Raw genomic sequence first — 4,885 nt, 5'->3', positions numbered from 1 at the left:
CACTAGACTATGTGTTCTTGTGATATTGGAGAACGTTTATTCGCAACCGAATCGAAGAAATGATATCGTATGCATTTTATATGAAATTCCAGCATGTCTTGACTTGAGTANNNNGTAGAGCTTGTTGTTGGCATTACCGGTATCAAAAGATTACGTCGTTATGNGATGATTGATGTTGGATTGACCGGTATCGAAAGATTACGCCGTTATGCCGTCGATTGTTACCGTGATTGAATATGATTTGTATATGAGTGGCCTTGAGTTGTGTCTTGATAGAATGCATCTATACATTGCCATTTCAGATTTGTATTGGCCACTTTGAACTTGAGACTTCGGCTACGAAAGATTGTTCGACACGAGAGGTATAATTCATGTGAACACAGGAAGACATGACTCGATTCAGACTGGATACGAGTTTCCCAAAATCACATACTAGATTCTTAATTATGTTTGATTATAATTATGTCTTGTTTATAGATTTATATTCAAGCATTTGAGATAGGAGAAATTGACAGATAGTCAAACTAGACGTTCGGTGTATCGACGCATAGGAGCAGATCATCTCCGATTGTAGACATTCGATACAGATATGACCGAAGTCTAGGAATAAGACGTACCGCCACCCCGATTGGGAGAGTAGGTGGGAGACTTGTTACGTCTTATTCACACTGGGATCCCTAGACTTAGATATGAGTCTAGTCAAAGAATAATAGTTGAAGAGTTTTATCTGTATTCACCAGTGTGTCATAATTACTGATTTATGTGTTATGATTTTGTATTTAATTGCATGACATGCATGTATACATGTTTTATACTGGGATTTGTTCTCACCGGAGTATCCGGCTGTTGTTGTGTCTGTATGTGTGCATGACAACAGGTGGGACAGGATCGGGGTCACGCAGAGGATGAGAGATCGAGATAGCGTGGAGATTACGGGCGTAGAAGATTACTAGTGGTTTATTACTAGACATGTACTGAATTTCTAAACACTAGTCTGTTAATTGTAGCCGAATATGTGAAGGTTAATTGTAGCTGAATAAGATGACAGTATTTTATATAATGTCTTGTGCTTGTTTATATACATTTGAATAGATGTTAAAAGCAAAATTTTGACCCACATTTTCTAGCAAAGATCCAATTCATCCCAAAAGATAATCGAGTTAGAGCCCGGGTCCCCACAGATACGACTTTGCACTATAGTTAGCTCAGCACAAATCAAGAATGCCCACGGCATTCCAAGAATTGTTGTTATACGTTCGTTCCAACTCTCAACTCGCTTTTCTAGATTCATCGATATTGAATCAATCAAACGCACTTCTAACACCTGTTCCACTTTTGGAAGCCCCTGGGTTATATCACCAGATCCCGATTTTTCATATATAAATGTAATTAAAGTATCTCCTTCGTACAGGATTTCCCCATAATGGCCATGAACAGTTGCGCCTGGAGTGGCCAAATAAGCCTTAGCGGGTCGTATTACTACAGAATCGACTTGAACAAGTATAACTTGACCCGATTTTAGGTGTGGTGCACTTTTGGCTATACATATATTTTCACAAATAAACTGCCCAAGACTCATTATTGTAGATATTTCTTGACAGGGATGGAGAAAATACCAATTCAAAGTTAAAATAATGTTACTGCATGGATCGGGGTTATAAATTTTATCGTTTTCATCCATTAAATAAATAATATTTAATTACTTGAAAAGTATGTTTTAAATTGTCAAGTTGCAAATAGTTATTTACCAAGATCTGATCATGAGTTAGTAAATGGTAAAATGAATAAACATTCGCAATTAGAATGTTCCTAAAGGCCCCAGCGGATTCTTAATTGGAATTAGAGGATCTTTTGTCATTTTGATTGATTCTTTTATCACACTTTGATATTTTACATCGTTGAATGGACCCATTCGAAAACAATTGGATGATGACAAAATTATCAATGATTGTAATCCCGTATTTCTATTCAACAACGTATGAATAATTATTTTATTTTGATTAAGGGGTGATTTCTTGCCTTGGAATAAATGAAAGAAAACGGACTGGTGCAATCTGATCTATTATCAGAGAGCAATCCTGAGCCCGCTAGATCATTCCTATATGAAATAGGGGATTTCACTAAGTCGATTCGTAGGAAATGTCGAATCAAACCATTTGCCCTTATTTCAACAAAGGAAGCACGGGTTTCTTAACTAGAAGAGCTTTTTTTGTCTTGGTCCCAATTCAATACTAAACAAGTCCGAACGAATTGAATATTTGTATCAGAAATCCCTCGAATTGGTTTACCATTTCCATAAAGGATATAATTGACAACTCGAAGTTGCACATTATCCCTTTCCTGCAACAGATCTGGGGGAAAAAGCGTTGCTAAATTAATACCGTCCATTATTTCATATGTGACAACAGGCTGAACTAAAACAAAAGACTTTTTCTTACTAGGTGTGATCCGTTGAACATAGATCCAATTTTTCTATTTTTTTGGTTCCTTAGAATTTTGTTTTCCTGCTCCTGGTGGTATCAAAACGCCACTATGTCGGGATATTTTATCTGTCTCTCCAGGAAAATGGATATCTCCAGAAAATATTTTAAGTTCTCTTCTTAAAAAAAAGCTAGGAGAATATGGATACTATAGTGCGCATGAGACCTCTATTAGTAAGCTAGGCCGAAGACTAGGAAAAAAGAACTAGCTTCAATTTAAGACTTTCTCGAGAACAAAGCCTTAGACTCTTCCTTCTTAGATGAGATGTAGGCATTTCCCATATTAGCATCTTAGCATAGGGCATGAACTGCCTTAATACACGAAGGGTAGGTGAGATGGGAATTGAGATTGAACTCTACCGTCTTAAATCTTACTTTCTCAATAATGTTAAGAATAAGGCTATAATTCTTAGCGGCATCTCAGCTATTTGAGTCTTCGTTGATCACTTCTCTTTCTCGCTTTTCTAGGTTTCGGAATAGAATAGTCAGTTCTTGTGAACAACTCTGATGCTCTCAATCAATGCATTGTTTTTGTACGAATAGTTGAACTGTCACGAGCAGGACTCAAACCAGCACCTCTGGAACCAAAAGAAAGAAGAGAAAGAACTGGGAGTTGGCGTAAACGCTGTGCTGTGGACTTATGTTCTCGAATCCCCTGTTTGACACATCTACAAGGCAAGCAACTACCTTTAATGGACGAGGAGGAATAGAAGAGGACAAGGCGCGTTAGCCTATCTATATAAGAGGAAATGGCAAGACATTGGAAGATTGACATGAGAAGCAGAAGCAGAAAGCCCACATACATGTACCAGCAATTGAACTGAGAACAACGAATACAGGGATTAACCTTATTGATCCTACTATGCCCATTTTGAAAGAAGGAACTATACATGAACATGTTAGCATGGTTAGCACTTTGCCTGTTTGACTCTGAGCGCAGAAGGAGCTGTTCTCAGGTCAAATGCCAGATGCCCGGAATCTACTCTTATTTCATCCCCTGCCGGCTGTTAGGTGCCTAGAATATTGGAAAAAGTCCCTCTTCCGCCTTTTACTTTTTCAAGCAAGGAAGGGCGATTGTCTTAGTATTCCGGAAAGAAAAAAAAGTGGATCCGGCGCTAAGAAGAGAAAGTTCCCTATCTACCAAGCCAAGAGGCTGCTGTCCTGGTCCTGTTAAAAGAGGCTGTTTTCGCGCATTAAGCTCAGGAATACGTTTATTTACTAATATGATGGCCGGTCGTAGTTCTATTTTTCCTTTGAATTTCTCATATATATCCTATGAATTTCATTTCGCACCGGAAACTCTTCTAGGAGAAGTTCGAATCCGTTCCGTTCGGATATTGATTGGTCTTGGTTTGACATGGTTTACGCGTTACTGGTTCCCGGAAGAGTTAATATCTCCATTAGCTAAACCCTTTCTTACCCTGCCTTTTGACTCGTATTTTGTTCGTACACAATCAACGGAGGCCTTCTCGACATATGTTACAACGTCTTCAATAGCATGCTCTTACTTCGTTTTTCCCTTCATAAGTCATCAAATTTTGTGCTTTTTGATCCCCAGTTGCTATAGGGAACAAAGGAGGAAATACAATCGATTCCTCCATTTAAGTGGTTCTCGCTTCTCCTTGTTCCTGTTCCTAACTCTTCCCCGGGTAGTTCCCAATGTTTGGCACTTTCCATACTTCATGGGTGTAACATCAACAAATTCGCTCATGATCAAGTTACAACCTAAGATCTATGACCATATTATGTTAACTGTTCGTATTTCGTTCATTCCATCGGTATGCTCCCAGGTACCTGTAATTGTGATCCGTTTGCTAGAACCAAGGGGTCTTTCTGTAGAAACTTCCACGAACAATCGTCGTTTTTTGATGGTTTTTCCGCTTCTCACAGCTGCTCTTTCCACACCTCCGAATATCTGGTGCCAAATTGTCCCCCGTTTCCTTATTTCTTTGATAATAGAGTTGGCTATCTTTGTGGCATCGATTGTACAAGTTCGTGAAGAGGGCTGGACGAGTGGAATGAGGGAGAGCGGCTCGATCGACAAAAAAAGAAGAGTAGCCCCCCTAGAACCTGGCAAAGTAATTATCAATGAATTCCAGAGCAATTCTCAACCAACAGATGTGATTCATTCCCGTAAAGATTATAACACACAGAAGACTCCTTACCTTAGGAGCGGGATGAGTGATACATCCGGCGCTCGCCGGTGAAGAACGCAAGCAAAGCTGGAGCTCGGGTATTGATATATTCCATCAAGAGAAAGGAGGCAGNCGCTTTGCTTGCGTTCTTCACCGGCGAGCGCCAGATGTATCACTCATCCCGCTCCTAAGGTAAGGAGTCTTCTGTGTGTTATAATCTTTACGGGAATGAATCACATCTGTTGGTTGAGAATTGCTCTGGAATTCATT

This window comes from Primulina huaijiensis, chromosome 11 (assembly GCF_012295235.1).
Source record: "Primulina huaijiensis isolate GDHJ02 chromosome 11, ASM1229523v2, whole genome shotgun sequence".
Taxonomy (NCBI): Eukaryota; Viridiplantae; Streptophyta; class Magnoliopsida; order Lamiales; family Gesneriaceae; genus Primulina; species Primulina huaijiensis.
Note: the sequence above shows the minus strand (reverse complement) of the source record.